General features: G+C 41.4%; 1 non-coding gene across 1 annotated transcript; it reads left to right on the top strand.

Annotated features, from left to right (window-relative positions):
- Positions 1-17974: 17974 nt before the first annotated feature.
- LOC134386707 (small nucleolar RNA SNORA32) lies at positions 17975-18096 on the top strand. Its single transcript, XR_010024532.1, has one exon. It is a non-coding gene; the product is annotated as a small nucleolar RNA SNORA32 (small nucleolar RNA).
- The last annotated feature ends 500 nt before the right edge of the window (positions 18097-18596 follow it).

The raw sequence follows: 18596 nt of genomic DNA, 5'->3' as shown, positions 1-18596 counted from the left end.
CTTGATGCACATTTGAGGAAATGTCTTTTACCGTGTTGCTTTTACACCCTCACTTTTTTTTTTTCCACCTGGAAAAATAAAAGGGGAAAAATAATTTTTGTTACAAAATCCAGCTGCCAGAAAGATTGTAGTCAATGATTATTCACTGCTTCAATTAAAATGCAAGATATATTCGGTAATTAGATAAGATATATCTATGTCAGATTACCCCATGGCAGAGCAAAACCAGAAAAGACCAAAGCTCTAATAGGGCAAGATACGTTTCTATGTACCTCTGTCTCTACCTCATCTCTGTCTCTACCTCTGTCTCGGCTCTATCCATAGCGAAATTTCTATCTGGAGCATAATATGTATGAACGTATGTCAGTTTTCCCTTCAAGTGGTAGTTACTTTTCTTCTCTCCACACAGGCCGATGAGACCTAAATTACATATATCTTCAAGAGTTGAGATACAACATTTTGCATATTGATGAAAGAGAAAAGGTATTATATGCCGAGAACATTGTGTAGTATTGAAGTATAAAATAAAGTTACCAAATTCTGTAATTAAAAATTCAGTATTCCAAAATGTGTGCTGTTTTGCACATGGTGAATAATGAACATAGATAGGCATTGAGGGTGGCACACGTTGCCATCTAAAGTGTTACAAAGTGTTAATTTAAAATTGAAACTCTGGTTATCACCATCAATACATTTAACAATCTTAGTTTCAATAACAAATGATATAATTGATAAAGACAAAATATTTATTTTGAGAATCTTGATGACTGATGTGTAAAATCGATATCTTTAAAAAATTGTATTTATTTCTACTCTTATCTTTACTATTTCTTTCTTTCTTTTTTTTTTTTTTTGGCAGTTTGCCAGTACAGTGATCTGTACCCTTGACATTGGTGTTACAACACCGTGCTCTAACCAACTGAGTTAACTGGCCACCTCCTAAGACCTACATCTTCCAACAGGAGCTTTCTGGTTTTCCATTCCTCAGAAATTATCATCATGCTATCTGCCAATAAGTGAAATGGGAGAAATGGACTTTCCCAGTCTAGTCATACTATTCGATTTTCCATGGGATATCTGTCTCCACGCTATTTTTTAAACATCTTATATAGCTGCATTTATTATGTGCCGGTCACTGTGCTGAATGCTTTATATGTGTGATGCCCTGCAATCCATACAATGGTCCTGTGACGTAGATACATAGTTCCGTTATGAAGATAGGGAAACGGAGGCTCAGGAGGGTGAAGGAGCTTGTCAAGGCCACCGGTGGTGGGTGGCAGTGCTGCGATTCTAGAGCAGGTCAGTCCAACTCTGAGCCTAAGCTCTTAACCACCGGACAATCCTGTCTCATTCTTGTGCCTTATTTATACCTAAAATGTTTTAAGAAGTCTCCAGAGTTTAAATGAAGCAATAGACTTGGGAGGGTGGTTAGACATTTTCAAAAGACCGTCTGGTATATGGTTTTTTTTTAGTCACTTGCAGAGAGCAAGTGGTCTCTCTTGTCCAGAAAGTCTAGGTTTCTCCTTTAATCCTTAAGGAAAACACATTGGAAAAACAAGGGAGGTTGGCAACAGAATACTCAAAGGTAAATAAAAACAGATTCTCCCATTTCAATATTTTGTATATTTCCTTTTCTGTGGGCTTTTATGAATCTTTATTTATTTATTTGTTGGCTGGCCTGGTATGGGGATCCAAACCCTTGACCTAGGTGTTATATAATACTGTGCTCTAACCAGCTGAGCTAACTGGCCAGCCTAACTTGACCATCACCTTGTTTATGCAACGGTTTGTGTGTGTCTATGATGTGTACACCCAGGTCATAATTTAATTTTTAAAAATTGTATCCTTTTTCTGAGTCTATTCCAGATTGGTATGAACCACGTTTAGGAATTTTGACAGTTATCTTGGGAAATCAGTAAAGCTTAGGTTTAGTCAATATATGGACAAAATAAGAACTATGCAAGTTGTACAGAAGATATAAGGTAAATACGAAGTGCAAGCCTTGTGCACTTCTGCCTTCCCCAGAAATTTCCTCCAGGAACCTGAGATGATAATAATAGCATTTTACATATAATAACTTACTACATATGTATGTGTTATCTGATTTGAGCTTTACAACAGTAGATAGAAAGAAGTGATATTCCCATTTTACTCAAGAGGAAACTGGGTGTTGAAGAAGTTAAGTGACTAGGCCAAGCTTTCATAGCCAAGAAGTAGCAAGACAGTTCTAACACCTCACTTTTCTTACAAGCCTTGACCCACTCTGATTCAATGATAAAAATATTAATTTTTCAAAGCCAGGGGCATGCCATGTACCTGTCAGTTCTGCCTAGGCTTAATTGTACGTAGTTTGCAGCTTTTTCTCTGCTTCTTCTGGTCTGGAGTGAGTATCTGGCCAAATATTGATAGACCTACAAAATGCCACCAGTTCCATTACAAAGTGGAGACCATGACTCCAAGAACATAGCTTATTGTCACCTTCCTCTTCAGATCACAGAGATGGGGGAAAGGAGTCTCGTGCTGTTTAGTGACTAACGCCTCCCCATCTTCTAATTGGAATGGAGCCTTCAGAAATAGTTTTCTTAAAAAATGAGAGAGGGAAGGCCTTTTCCAGAAATGCAATGGCTCTTTGCCCATTAGTCAGCCAGGAGGATGTCATGAACTGACCTAGCTATCATGGGTGTTATGCCACTCATCAAAGGTCCCATTGGTGCTTTGAACATTAGCATGCTGGTTTGCTTGGTTAGCTGTTTACAGCAGGAGCTAAGAAGGCCAAGGCTGTGGGTTCTTATCATGGTGTGAGCCAGCTACCATTAAAATCACCTTCCTTCCTCCTCCAACAATGATACCACCACAAAAATCATTTCTGATGATAGTTCTGTCAGCTCTTCACACAAATGAATCTGCAAAGCTAAGCTAAGTATGGCAAAGGCATGTGGATACCACAGTATCATTGGGTGAAAAATGCAAAACCAACTGAAAGAACCCTCTCACGGGCATGTTCTTCCAAGGATGGGTCTGTAGCTCATTTCTGTGGATCTGAGTCAAACTATGCTTTGAATCATCAGGCACGATCAGTCACAGCTCTAGTGAAGCAACTCAGGTTCAGACGTGAAGGACATGGTCTATAGATTCAGCATTCTTCCTTTTTGGGGTATAAGAGTTTGCTGGAGTGCAAAAGCTATTATTAAGGAAGAGGATTGAATCCTTATTTTTACACTTTAACAATTTAACATATCAGACTCTCAGGATCAAAGTTCACCTGTAATGAGTAATTTGGAAATTCTAACCTTGCCAAAATGGCATGTGTATAGAGCAGGTAATTTACATGAAATGATTGCCAAGGTGTTTGTCAATTAGCTAACACTTAAAACAGAAGGGATGGGAGGGGGGAAAAAACCATAAACAACTGCAAGTGGAGAAAAAACTTGGAAGTTCTTACAGGTTTTCTGTGGTTTTGCTCTCTGGGTAGAAAATTAGCAACTTCTTAGTGACAAGCCTGATTTTAAAATGCCTCGCAACCCCAACTCTATCAGGGGAAACCATTAGGATGGTGTAAACAGAGGCTGGTTATCTAGAGACAGCCCTTGCTTTCTGCACGTGAAAGGCAACAAGTGCCCTTTAAAGGAGAGCACAGAACAAAATGCCCAGACCTCCACGGGCAGGTTTCCAAAACTAGTTAGTACACCAGGGTTTTCCAGAACGCATCAGTCCTTCACACCGAGTGCCCTTGGCTACCCTTGGCACACCCAAGGTGTGTGGGGAGGAGAAGCAGCAAGCGACTAAGAAAAGGCTGCGGAGCCCACTTCAGAAGCAGGCTCTGGAGCCCGCAGCAAGGGCGTGATGTTCCCCAAAGTTCTTGCACGCCTGGGGAAAGAGGGACACTCGGAAAACTGCTGGCCTTCCTTCCACTAAAAGTCCGAATCCCGCCTGGGGAGGTGAGGTGCCTTCGAGCAGTTCCCCAACCCTCAACGTTGCCGCAGCGCACCCCTCCCGGGAAGGCGCCCGCCCCGCCACGCGCCCTCGGGCAGGTGGGTGCCAGCCCCGGCTGCGGCGCGTCGCCCCGGCTGCCCGCTCCCGTCTCCTCCACCCCCGCCCCGGTCCCCGTGCCCGGTCAGAAGAAAGACGCACCGACCGTGGAACTCGGCGGGCGCAGACAGCCACCGGGGCCGCGCGGCGCCTGGGCCGGAGGAAGCCCGGGCCGCCGAGGGCGGGAGGCGCGGAGCGCGGCGGGTGTCCCGGGGTCGGCACGGCGGCGGCCCCGGCTGCACGGCTGCCTCGGCTTCGGAAAACTTCCCCGGCACGGCTGCTCCAGCCTCCGGCGACGACGGGTGGGATGCACGGAGCCTCTCCACGGTCGCCAGACCAGCGGGACGACTGCACGCGCGCGCGAAGGCTCGCAAGAAAAAGGAAACTCCAGAGGAACGCGCCTCCCTCCTGTCCCCGCGTCTCCTCCCCAAGCTCGCAGCCCTGCTTCGCTCCAGGACCGCAGGAGCGTCCCGACCTCCCAGCCCTCCCGGAGGCAGCCGCTGAGGGCACAGAGCGGCCGCCCCCTTTCAAGCCCCGAAGGGCAGGATCTTTTAACTATTTCCTGCCTGAATGAAGGCTGGGTGGGGATGGGGGGTCGAGGAGAGAGGGTGGAGTCTAGTAGGCAAGGCCTCGCGCAGGAACCCTCTCCTCGGTCACTTAGTGCAGGCAGACTTGACCTGTGACAGAGCGAGTGGAGAAGAGCCGGGGTCCAGGGGTGCGCTCTCCCCTGTGTTCCCTGACCCCCCTTAATCTTCTAGGAAGTAAAGGAGCCAAAGTGGACAGCAGTTTAAAGGATCAGGTAGGTTTGCTATCTTGCCCCTTGAAGCCAGCGCCCCAAGGCTACACGTACTTCTAGCCCAGGACAAAGACGGAGGCCCAGGGGAGTCTGTGGAGGGCTCCAGCGTGCAGCTCAGTGAAACCTGTGGTTCCTCAAGAAATTCAAAACATGAGGATGCAGACCCTGCAGAAAGTGGTCTCTTTATCATGTCAGGGACTTTACCCTAAATTGGAGGTGGGAGAGGAGATAAGGGACACAGGCCACTGCCTGTGACATGTGAGAAAAAATTGGGAGGTCCTCAGTGTACTGCTGATGTCAGCACGTTGTGAAAATGTGAGGTGGACACTGGTCACAGTATCACGCTTCGACTGTTCTGGTTACCTATTGCAGCTAAATCAATCACCCTACAATGAACTGGCTTAAAACAACAACGATCATTTGCTTTGCTCGTCAATCTGCAGCTTGGGCAGGGCTTGTCTGGGACAGCTCAAGGCTGGAGGATCTTCTTCTTGGGTGTTAGTTTTTCTCCACATGCTCTCTTCACAGACTGGTTTGGGCTTCCTCACATCATGGTGGTTGGGTTCGAGGGTGAATGTCTTAAGAGACAGGAAGTGGAAGCTGCCAGTTTCTTAAGTTCATTTCTGTTCAAATCTATTAGTCAAGCAGGCACAGATCCCAGATTCTAAGCAAGGGCATATATGTCACCTGTCAATGTCAGGAGTGTCAAAGAATTTGAGAATTATTTTGTAAAACCATCAAAGAGGTTCACAGAATACCACCATTGAAAGGAGCCTTAATAGTTATCTGGTCCTGTTGGACTAGTATTACCCTGTGCATTAATCTATTCTATCTATAGCTTTTCTATGAGGAAGAGTCAGTTCATCAGAATAACTAATAACTTTTATTAGTACCTTAGTTTGCATTTAAGAAAGTTGGCTTGCCAAGCTGACAATATTTGGGGGGAAGAAAAAGTTATTGCCTGGTCCCAGAAGAGGCAGTTCACACCGTGGCATATGAAACATGTGCTCGATTTCAGCCCTTATCCTGTAACCAGACACACTTGGACAGTGTACAATATGCATAACTGAACATGTCAGTCTGTCCAGTCTTTGTTAGAGCACATCCATCAGCCCCAACATCTTGGGACAGCTGATCACACAGTGGTGCAGGACTAGTTATTAAAAATTCTTCCTTCACACCCATTAGGATGGCTGTTATGAAAAACAAAAAGAGAAAATACCAGGTGTTGGCAAGGAAATTGGGAAATTAGAATCCTGTGCATTGCTGATAGGAATGTAAAATCGTGCAGCAGCTGTGGAAAACAGTATGGTGGTCCTCAAAAAGTTAAACTTAAAATTACTGTATGATCCAGCAGTTTTACCTCTAGATATACACCTAAAATAATAGAAAGCAAAGACTCAAGCAGATATTTGTACACCCATGTTTACAGCAGCATTATTCACAATAGCCAAAGGTGGACACAGCCCAAATGTTTACTGATAGAAGAATGGATAAACAAGCTGTGGTATATACATACAATGGAATATTATTCAGCCTTAAAGAGAATGAAATTCTGATACATGCTACAACATGGATGAACCTTGGAGACATTATGGTAAGTGAAATAAGCCAGACACAGAAGGACAGGTATTATGTGATTCTACTTAGGTGAGGTTCTTAGAATAGTCAGACTCATAGAGACAAGTAGGCCTGTTTCATAGAGAGGGAAGGTTGAATAGTGATTACCAGGGGCTTGGAGGGGAGGAAGAGGGAATGGGGATTTATTGTTTAATGTGTTTCAGAGTTTTAGTTTGGGAAGATGAAAAAGTTCTGGAGCTGGATGGTGGGTGATGGTTGTACAACAATGTGAAAGTACTTAATGCCACTGAACTGTACACTTAAAAATGGTTAAAATGGTGAATTTATGCTATGTGTATTTTACTGTGATAAAAAATTCTTCCTGACAGTAAGATGAAATTTGCCTCCCTATGTTACCTGTAGATCTGCCCTCTAAGTTCATAAAATGAGTCTACTGCCTCATCTAAGAAAGATCTTCAAATATATATAAATGTGTTTATGTGAATCACCAGCATAGACCTGCGTTTGTAAGAGATTAGGGTTGCTTCATTCTAGGTGAGGACAAAAATAATGTTCCTTTGTTGTCAGAGATTTATATCCTCATCCTCTCTGCTTTACTTTGGGAAAAATGACTTCAGTGGACTAGAACCAGTTTTTAGTAAAGTTAACTTTACCTCCAGTAACCCCTCTTCCTAAAGCCAAGACTTTATATACTTGCCCCACCTCTATATCTCTGGCTTAGTACTTTCAATGAACATGTAATTAATATATTTGATTAGTTTTTCAACTTGACTTCCAAAGGTTATTTTTTTTTCCCCTGAATGGTGGGTTGAATGCAGATTTGCAGGTCTCCCAGTTTCTGGGAAAATTCTCGATCACACTTGACTTCTGGTTCTAGCAGCTCATCAAGTGGAGTATTCCTGTAATGGTAATTTCAATGACTTCTCTGTGCATCATATTATCATATTGATTTCCTGAATGATGATTGCTGGAGATTAAGAAGTACTTACGATAGCACTTAAAAACTATTTTTTTTCTTGTATCCTGGAGGCAAAATGTTCTTCTGAATTTAAGTTTCTTGATTCAGATTTGCAAATCCATTTCACAATTGCTAACCTCCAAGATCCTCAAACTTGAAATGCAATAAAGGATCTGAGTCTCTCAGTATTTGCTAAGAATGTTGTGTTCGTTTTTGAGCTCCCTAGGGGAAATAAAACATGAAGGATTCAGAGAAGAACCACAAGCTAAAGAAAGGCCGGAAAGCTGGCTGCAAGAGGAAAGAGAGATGTGGACTGGGGAAATGTACATCAGGGACTTGAAACTGTCCCTGCAGCCTTTGAGCAGTGCCATCCATGGCCAAGGCTCTGTGGTGGCAGCAAATGTTACTGGCCTGGAGATGAAAAGACAAAGCCTTGTGAATTGAAGCTCCATTTTTAATTAAAACTGACTACAGGCAATTTGTTTTCAAAAGGAAATATTCCAAAATGTTAGTCTGTGGATGGGTTGCTGAAGATTCTAAAGTGTTTTCTCACTGCAACAATGTTGCATGAGGTAGTCAAGACAGAAACAGCAGGTTAGTTATCCCATTAAAATATATTTAATGCATAATGTAGCCCAATGTTTTGTAAAATGCTGGTGGCCCCATTGGAGAGCTGAGAAATCAATCTTAGCATCACTAATGATGGGGTAGCCAGATATTAATTGTCCTCTGATTATATATTCCATTTGTCCAGAGATGTTTCTCTTGAATATAATCAAGTCTTTAGCTGTAATTTATAGTTTCCAGCAAAGACAGGGATTAGATGAATAAATTAAACAAATATCATGAAGAAGCAAATATACAAATCCAGAAGATATGACATTTTACAGGGCAAGTAGGCCTGTTTCTTCAACACGTCAGTCAATGAAAAGGGGATTTCTTTTTTTCTCGATTGAAAGAGATTTAAAGGAACACAGCAAAGAGTTGTGCTGCCCTGGATAGGACCCTGGCTTGAATAAACCAATGGTAAAGGTCATTTTTTTTTTTTGACAACTGGGAAAATTTGGAGTATGTATTAGATGCTATTAAAAAGTTATTAATTTTATCAAATGTGAAAATATTATTTTGGATATATAGAAGATAGTCTTACATTTTAGAGATTCCATTAGGGAGAGATATAATTTATTTTTAATTACCAAAAAAAAAAAAAAAAAAAAAGCGAGAAACACAAGGAAATACAATGGTGGACAGCATAGGATAGACATTCCCATTGCAAAAGGGGAGGAATCAGGACCATAGAGCTATTCAGCTGCAAACATGCAGGAAAGGGAATAATGACCCCAAAGGTGGTCCAGAGATCATCGGGGCTGCCACTCTCACCACAGGCCCAGGGGCAAGGCTGTTTCCTTTTCACATTCAAAGGGTAGAATTGCCTCTCCAGTTTCAGAAGGACAGGCTGACACCTTCATGCCACAGGGGTGGGGTTGACCGCAGAGCCGTGGAGTGACCCTGCCACCGTAGCAGGCCTGGAGGGCAGAATATCAGAATACCAGACTAAAGAGGATTATTCTCCAGCCTTAAGAGCTAATGGAATTTTCCTTGCTAGGTTTTGGACTTGCTTGAGACCTGTCATCCCCTCCTTTCTCCTGATTTCTCCCTTTTGGAATGAGAATGTCTACCCTATGCCTGTCCGGCATTGTATTTTGGAAGCACGTCACTTGTCTGGTTTCACAGGTTCACAGCTGGAGAGAAATTTTGCCTCAGGATGAATTGTACCTTTAGTTTCACCCATGTCTGATTTAGATGATATTTAAATGACTTTGGACTTTCAACTGTAGAGCTGATGCTGGAATAAATTAAGACTCAGGGCCATTGAGATGAAATGAATGTATTTTGCATGCAAGAAGGACATGAATTTTGGGAGGCTAGGGGCATAATGTTATGGCCTGAATGTTTGTGTCCCCCCCAATTCATATGTTGAAGCCCTAACCCCCAATGTGAAGGTATTTGTAGAGGGGCCCTTTGGAGGTAATTAGGGATAGATGAGGTCATGCGGGTGGGGTCCTTGTTACATGAGATTGGTGTCCTTATAACAAGAGACACTGGAGAGATTGGTTTCTCTCTCTCCACTAGGAGAGGACACTGTGAGAAGACAGCCATCTGCAAGCCAGGAAGAGGGCCTTCACCAGAACCTTACGGGGCTGGCACCTTAATCTTGGGCTTCCAATCTCTGGAATTGTGAGAAAATAAATTTCTATTGTTTAAGCTGCCCAGTATAAGGTATTTTGTTATGGCAGCTGAGACACCAATTTGGTATGTATTTGTCAATTCATTTCAGTGTTTCTGATTGCTTATATGCATGTGGGTTTACTGAATTTTCCTTTGAACTTTTGGTGGGAGTATTCTCTGTGGCCATATTTCTTCTACAGACCTGTTACTTTTGGTTTGAGAGCCTTTTCCTAGTTTGCATAGTTGTTAAATAGTGACAGTCGAATGATCCTTTATAAATCATTGTAATAAAAGTTTTCACGTTTACCACATGTAAACATGGTGCTGAGTGCTTTGCATGTGATCTCATGGAATTATTACAACAGCTTTGCCAAGTAAATATTGTATCACCCCTATTTTACAGGAGAGAAAACTGAAGCTTAGAAAGGTTAAGTGACTTGCCCAAGGTTATAAACTCAGTGCTGTGGTTTGAATGTGTCCCCTTCAAAATTCATGGTGAAACTTAATCCCCACTGTGGTGATATTAAAATGTGGAGCTTTTTGAGAAGTAATTAAGTCCTGAGAGTTTTGCCCTTATGAATGAATTAGTACTCTTATAAGTGACATTGGAGGAGACTAGCCATTGTCCCTTTTAGTCCTTCCATCCTTCTGCCATATGAGGACCTGGCATTTGTCCCCTCTGGAGGATGCAGCAACAGCATGCCATCTTGGGCATAGACAGCAGCCCTCACCAGACACTGACCTTGCTGGCACCTTGATCTTGGACTTCCAAGTCTCCAGAACTGTGAGAAATAAATTTCTGTTTTTTATAAATTACCCAGTCTTGAGTATTCTGTTAGAGCAGCACAAATGTACCAAGATACTTAGTAAGTAGCAGACAGGTGGAAACTGTATTTTTGAGCTGGAATGAACCTTGGCAATTTATACCAACTCTCTCATTTTATGATGAGGGGACGGAGTGCAAGTGACTTAAGTTTTCCAGTGGTGACAGTGGCTGCCTAGTAATTAGGTTTCCTAATTCCTGGCAAGCACTTTAATAGTCTATTAACAAAATGTTATGCAAAGTTATTGTTTTGTAGTGTCTGTATTTGCAGTAAATTTCCCATAAAGTCATATTTAATAGATTTCTATGCTGTGTTTACCATGAGCTCTCTTTTCCCATGCCACATATTGCTGCCTCTTTATTATCCTTTACTATGCTCTCAGAAAACTACTTTTTTAAAATTCTGCTGATTTATTTTATTTTACCCACAAGAGTAGAAATTTTATTTTTCTTCAGTTTTTAGGAATATATGTGTAGTAATTCGAAGCTCTTTTGAATCTTCAAAATCTTATTCTTGTGATGGCTGTAAATCTTTAAGGAGCAAGTAACTTTAAAATCTACAATCTACATTCTTTTCCCATGTAAATAAAACATAATGTAGTATCTGTGGCTGGCAGAAAGATTTTATTATAAAATTAATTGCTCCATTTCAATTAATAGAAGAGATAAGAAGTTTTGTCTAGACATACGGAAAATGGAATCCAACCAAAACACTGTATATTTAAAAAATCATGTTGGCCCTTAAAAAAATATATATAAAGTGAAGGGAAAGGTCTTTAGGCAAAAAAACCACACACCCCCCAAACCCCCCCGCTAAAAACTAAATCCAACTTTTTTTTTTTTTTTTTTGTCTTTTTCGTGACCGGTACTCAGCCAGTGAGTGCACCGGCCATTCCTATATAGGATCCGAACCCGCGGCGGGAGTGTTGCCGCGCTCCCAGCACCGCACCCTCCCGAGTGCGCCACGAGCTCGGCCCTAAATCCAACTTTTTGATGTGTATTTTGCTGTTATCGTGGCAGTTAATTGATTAGAGCGTAACCTGAGTAGGGTCCGTCATGAGTCTGAGCCTATTACATTTGTCCTTGTCATTGTTCTAGAGCAGGAATTGGTAATCTTTTTTTGTAAAGGGCCAGATATTAAATATTTCTGGCTTGGAGAGCCATACAGTCTCTCTTGCAACTATTCAGATTTGTCCTCGTAGCTCAAAAGCAACAGTAGACAATCCATAAACAAATGAGCACCGCTGTGTTTCAAAAACTATTTATAAAAATAGGGGACAGGCTGGTTTGACCCAGGTACTGCAGTGTGTAGACCCCTAATAGGGAGGACCAACCATTAGGAGGCTAGTTTGCAGATAGAGAGCCATCAGTAAGAAAACCCAAAGACCATTTCTGATGTTCTTTGTGTTTTCTCTGGAGCGATGGTGGTGATGGTAGTGAATTGTCTCCCCCCAAAAATCATGCAAATAGTGCATGGATATATTGTCACTTCAAACCATACGGAAATGTATAAAGATATTTTCATTCAAAAAACTTCAAAAATACAGAAATACATAAAGCAAAACAAGAAAGGGCCTTTTCACCACATTTTTCTATTCTATTCTCCTCACTAGAGGTTACTGCTTTTAACCATTTAGTGCTTTTTCTTCCAATCGTTTTACTAATTGATAAACACACTTGCACACACAAACACACAAATATATATATATATACATGTACATTTTTTCCTGTTTGTTTTTGTTTATTTTACATAAATGGGATCATACTATACTTTATATGATATAGTATGGGATTTGCTTTTCTATATCACTACATCTTAGCAATTTTTTCATGTCATATATACAGAACTCTATTAAACAGTATTTTGTAGTATAGATGTACCATCATTTATTTCATCTTTCCCCTACTCATGGATGTTTAGGTTCCTTGTAGCTTTTTACTTTTACAAATAGGGCTTTGATGAACAACTCTGTGCATTCTTTACCATGATAACGTGAAGGACAGTCCTCTAGGATTGATAGTTACAAGTGGAAGTCGCTATCTCCAAAGAAGAAACAATTTATTCTCCTCAGAGAATGGTAAGCTCTAAATGTGAGGTGACAGCTGACAGAATTTGAAGTGAGACTGAGGATAAAAGTTGTTGGGTAAAGAAAGAGAAGCAGTCTTGGTGCATTTCCCAGCGGACACCATGCTGTGGCTGTAACTTAGAGTAATGGAGGATCTAGTCTTCCAATGGGTGAGTCCATTCAATCAAAAAGTATCTTATAAGTATTTACAGCATTTTACAATTGAAAGAGAACTAGACTAGAAATTAGAGAATTCGATTCTAGTTCAATACTCCTATTAAGTAGCTGTGTGATCTTGGGCAAGTTACTTTGCCTTCTGGAGCCTAAGTTTCCTCATATGTAAAAGGAAGTTGTGAGATTATATTATCCACAGGCTTTTCTGTGCTTTGTGATTCTGTGATTCATTTCTCATGGAGCTTATCTTATTGTGGTTTTAGGATCAAATGGATATTTTGGATATGAAAATAGGTAATTAGGATATAAAATGGACTTTGTATTTAGAAAATAAAGTGTCCTTATTTATCATTGATAAAGATACAGTGCAAGAAAAGTTTTAGAAGAATTAATTTGGCAGAAGTGTTTTATATACCTTAATAGAAACTAGAGGCAAGAAGACAAGTTGGTGTGTTATCCTAGTGTGGAGCATGAGGGTGGAGAGTCAAGTGCTGATGGACACTGCTTTCGTGGTTTGGTGGTAAAGTTTAAGGCACAAATTCTAAAGACGTTTAAAATGAGGAAGACCGATGTAGCAGCTAGCTTATGCTGTATAATAACCTTCCCTGCCCTGTTCTCCTCTTTCCACAACATTTTGGCTTAAGACAACAGTGGTTTATTAGCTTATGATTTTGTGAGTCAATGATTTGGGATAGGCTCAGCTGGATGGCTTTTTTTTTTTTTTTTCTTCCTGGTCTTGTCTGGGCTCTTTCATGCAGTAAGATTTCCTCATGTATCTGCAGTCAGCTAACATTCGATGGCCTCTTGCATATCTAGCTCTTGGCTGGAGTAAGGGGATAACTGGTCCATATCTTTCATCGTCCAGCAGGCTAGCTTTGGCCCATCCACCTGGTGGTATCAGAGTTCCACATGCAGCAAGGGAGAGCAAGCCCAGTGTCCAAGTACTCTTTAAGTGTCTATCTACATCATGTTTGCTATTATCTCATTAGCCAAAGCAAGTAACATGCTCAAGTCCAGAGTTAGTGTTAGAGGGGACTAACCAAGGACATAGAAAGAGAGAAGAAATTATTGCAGCCATTTTTGCAAATGATCTAATACAACAAAGAATTATTTTTTGGGAGGGAGCAGATAGGATCCAGGGGATAAAGTAGCAAGAATCAAAAGATGACTCTAAAATTTCCTATAGGGAATTCAAAATAGTTCATCAATTTTTTAAAAAATAAATTACTGTGTACTAGGTGCTGTGCTAGGTACAGACATTAAAAAAAAAAATGAGTAGGACGTGACCCTATTCTAAAGAAGCCTAGAATCTAATGGGAGGAAGAGATATGAGAAGTTAGTGATTAAAAACAAATCACTAAGTTTTAGGACAGAGTTATCTGCTAGATAGGGAGTCAGGAAACATTTTCTGTAAAGGGCTGCCTAGTAAATATGTTTGGTTTTGCGAATCATCTAGTTTCTGTGAAAACTGTACTCTGCTGTTTTAGCACAAAAGGAGCCACAGTCAATATGTAAACAAAGTGGCTGGGTAAGGAAGATTGGCAGTGAATTCATTAGTGCAGTTTGAAAGGGAGGCCAGGTTTGGAGGGGTAAGAAGAATTTATGTGGGAAGGAGAGAAATTCAATTTTGAAATAGTTTGAAAACATTCAAGTGGAGATGGGTGGTAACTGGGGGCATATGGAGCTATAGGCCTTGGTCTAGGTGAGGACTTCAGGTTCAGAATATGAGAGCGTTGTAATTAGTAACTGAGGCCATGAGCTGGATGCATTTGATTTAGAAACAGATTGTGAAAAAGAAAAGGGCAAAGAGACCACGATGAGCTTTGTACAAAACGTTCAGTTAGGATAAGCGACGATTAGAGGCTTGTCAAAAGGGGACAGAAACATTGGGAAAAAGAGTCAGGGAAGGGCAGTGTCTGTGGCAGAAGAAAGAAGAGAGTTTCAGGGATGAATGTGTGGTCAGGAGAGGAGAAAGCTAATGAAGAGCGAGGACAGGCCATGGAGATGGGCGATGAGGGGGACATTGTCCAAAGAATGTCAAGCCTAGCCTTTAGGCACACTCTCCTGCTTTACACACATTCGAAATTAACTTAGTAATTAGAAACAGTGCAAGGAGACATACAAAAACATTGCTCAGCAGTGAGTAAACATTTTTTTGCTAAGTTTATTTATTATTTATTTTTACTGTAAATTGACAATTTATAATGTATAAATTTATGAGGTAAAAAGTAATGTTATGATTTGTGAATGCAATGTGGAATAATTAAACATATTCATCACCTCAAATACTTAACATTTCTTGTTGTGAGAACACTTAAAATTTACCCTTTGCAATTTCGAAGTGTGCGACACTCTGTTATTAACTGTATTTATCATGCTGTGCAATAGAATTAAAAAAACCCCACACCCTTTGACTTTTTTTGTGATCGATCACCCTTTGAGATTTTGTACCCTTTGACCCATCCGCCTCACCCCCCAGCCTTCTAACCACTATTCTACTCTGTGTTTCTCTGAGTTCGATTGTTTTAGATTCCACGTGTAAGTGAGAATATGTAGTATTTGTCTTTTGTGCCTGGCTTATTTTACTTAGCATAATGTTCTCCAGTTCCATCCATGTTGTGGCAAATGACAGAATTCTGTTCTTTTTAAAGGCTGAACGGTATCCCATTGTGTATATATACCACATTTCTTTATCCGTTTATCTTAGGACACCTAGGTTGATTCCATAAGTGGACTATTGTGAATAATACTGCAATGAACATGAGAGTGCAGACATCTCTTCAACAAACTGATTTTAAATCTTTTGGGTATATACCCAGGAGTGGAACTGCTGGATCAGATGGTAATTCTGTTTTTAGTTTTTCTATTTGTCTAAGGAAAATCAACATCTGTAATTAGCATGTGCTACATTAGGCTTTTTCAAGACTTGTTGATAACTTTTGGAAAAGAAATTCTGTTCAGAAACAAAACATACTTCTAGTTTTATATAGAGGTCAAGGATGTAGTAAGATAAAATCATGAGGAAAAGTTTGAAGCAATAACTTTTTCTGATTCCGAATTTATATTTAAAAAGTTTTTGAAGATGTTTTCCATTATCTTATCTGAATTCTAAGATTAAAAAACAATAATTGAGACTTCTAGCTCTTAAAGTATATTTATTGATTACGCTTAAGTTATGTTTAGTGAAGAATTTTTTCTGGAGTGAAGACTTCAAAATTTTTTTCATCATTAGTTGGCAACTAAGGCTATAGTTCTGAAATCGATGGGGTTTGTGCTGCAGAGAATGCAGAATCTGGATTTCAGAATTCTCTTTTTAGCTTCTGATCAAGATGGTGGAATAGATGGTCGCCAGTGTCAACCTTTCCCACAGTTGACCAATATACAACTATTAAAAAGCAATGACTGCCAAGCTGGGGCCACTAGAGCTCAGAAAGGACCATTCAAACCATTTCGAGCCCCAGCCACTTCAAGGCTGACCCTGGTGAGCACATGGAGTAAGAGCTGACAAAAGCTGCTGCTGTGCCCTTTGTGTTATGTTGCCTGGAATCTGCAGGGGAGAAGAGGGCTGTGGTGGCCCCCAGGCCAGCAAAACCACTAACAGGGTTCCCATGGACCCACATAGGAGTGGGAGCCACAGACAACTGAAAAAAGGGGGCACTCAGAGGCTAGTGAGTCATCACAAGAGACTGGCTCATTGCCCATCCCAAGGGAAGTGTTTGGAATGTGGGGGATGGAGGGGACAGGCCCACCAGGGAAACATTAGGGCATAGACAGCTGATCTGCCCTCCAGTCAGCACAGGACCACTCAGTGGAGACTGGTCAGGAATATAGAACTGCAGGGGGCACAGTTTGCTGAAAAGACTCAGGCCCAGATCAGAGTTTCCACACAACCCAGGTGTATAGGATCTCACCAGACCTGGAAGTGCTTAAAATGTCAACAATTGAAACCTGAGCTGCACAAAAAGCCTTCCCCAGGGAATCAGCAGCAAAGCAGCAATTTATCTCAACCACAGAGCCCAAATACTGGTCCCCACAAGAAGTTCCCCCACTTTAGAAGTGAGCAACATGTAACAAATTAGTTCTAGTGCAGAGTTTAAGTGGTAGGAATAAGGAATCAACCAACAACAGAACTGAAAGAAAAACAAAAAACTCATAGATCTGAGACAAAGTTCTGATATTAACCAGTAAAGGTCTGACACCACCAAAGAGCACTTATAAAACCCAGGAGAACCAGAAGCCCCCCGGACTCCCGAGCTGGGGCGGGGGTGGGCCTCAGGCCTTGGCCACACCGCTCTGACATCTGCATCCAGCCCAGTTGGAAGTCCCCCGGTCTCCTGAACGAGAATGGAGCATGCCCGGGCCTTGGCCACTCCTCCTGTCCTCTGCAACCAGGCCAGCAAAGGAGCCAGACATGGGCTAGCCTCTTCCTCTTCCTCCCACTCCTCCCTCTTCCTTCCCTCCCCCTCCCCTCTCCCCCCAACTGCACTGCAACATCGTAGAATGAAAAAACGAATAAATAAATAGATTGATTAATTTTAAAAAAGACTTCTCTTTTCACTGTATCAACTCAGTGATGCAGCCCTCTCCCGTGGACATCAGATTTTCTTCTAAGGCATTCTTTTCATCCCTTAACTGGAAGACTTAGAGGTGGCCTTGCCTAAAGGACGGTGGACAGATCAGACAATCTTAATGACCTTTATGATTTGAATATATTTGGGAGGACATCTATGTTAGTTTGCTACTACTGCCATAACAAAGTACCACAGACTGAATGGCTGAAATAACACAATCTTATTTCTCACATTTCTGGAGGCTACGAGTCCAAGATCAGGGTGTCAGCAGGTATGGCTTCTCCTGAGGCCTCTCTCTGTGGCTTGAAGATGGCTGTCTTCTCCCTGTGTCCTCACACCGTCTTTCCTCTCTGAGTGCACATGTCTCTGTCCTGGAAGTGTCTGCATCCCAATCTCCTCTTCTTATAAGGATTAGGGTCCACCTATATGAACGCATTTTACCTCTGTTCCCTCTTTTACGGCATTATCTCCAAGTACTGTCACATTCTGAGGTACTGGGGGTTAGGACTTCAACAAAACAATTTTGGGGGACAAAATTTACAACATCTACACTTGCACTGTATAGCCTGAAATGACATTTTGCAGATAGTTTAGCACACACCACTATATTCCAGGCTCCATAGCTCTACTCCAACTCGCTGCCTCATGTACTGCCCTTTGGGCTTGAACAATTTAAAAAAATGTTTACAGTTTGCTTTATGTGTTACAAAAAGGTATATATTTCTGAGGAAATATTTTAAATTATAATGGTCATTACCAAGGCTTTTAGAATGCAATTTCTCATTTGTGGTGGACATGACAATAAAATAAACTTCCCACTAGGATTTCTATCTGCTACCTTGCTCGTAATCAGCCTTTTGGGAACATTTATTAACCCTTTATTAAATTATTTGTTTTACATCCATTGCCTAGATGAACGCTGTCCAATAGAAATACAATGCAAGCCACATGTGATTTTCTAATCGATTGCCACATTTCAAATTCTCGCTGACAACAGTGCACACCTAGATCTCTGGAGCCTTGCAAAAATGATTTGCCTAGTTCAGGGAGGTGGGTTCCGGAACTCTAATTCTTTTTTTTTTTTTGGCAGCTGCCCAGTACAGGGATTGAATCCTGGACCCTGATGGTAACAGCACCACACTCTAACCAACTAAGCTAACTGGTTGTATTAGTCCGTTTTGTGTTGCTATAACAGAAATACCTGAGACTGGGTAATTTACAAAGAACAGAGGTTTATTTGGTTTATAATTCTGGGACAGCTGCATCTGGTGCGGTCCTTAGGCTGCTTCTATTCATGGCAGAAAGTGGCAGGCAGCCAGCAGGTACAAGCAGATCACATGGCAAGAGGAAGCAAGAGAGAGAGAGAGGA

The sequence above is a fragment of the Cynocephalus volans genome, chromosome 9, assembly GCF_027409185.1.
Source record: "Cynocephalus volans isolate mCynVol1 chromosome 9, mCynVol1.pri, whole genome shotgun sequence".
NCBI classification, from domain to species: Eukaryota; Metazoa; Chordata; class Mammalia; order Dermoptera; family Cynocephalidae; genus Cynocephalus; species Cynocephalus volans.
Note: the sequence above shows the minus strand (reverse complement) of the source record. Positions and strands in the feature narration are given on the sequence as shown.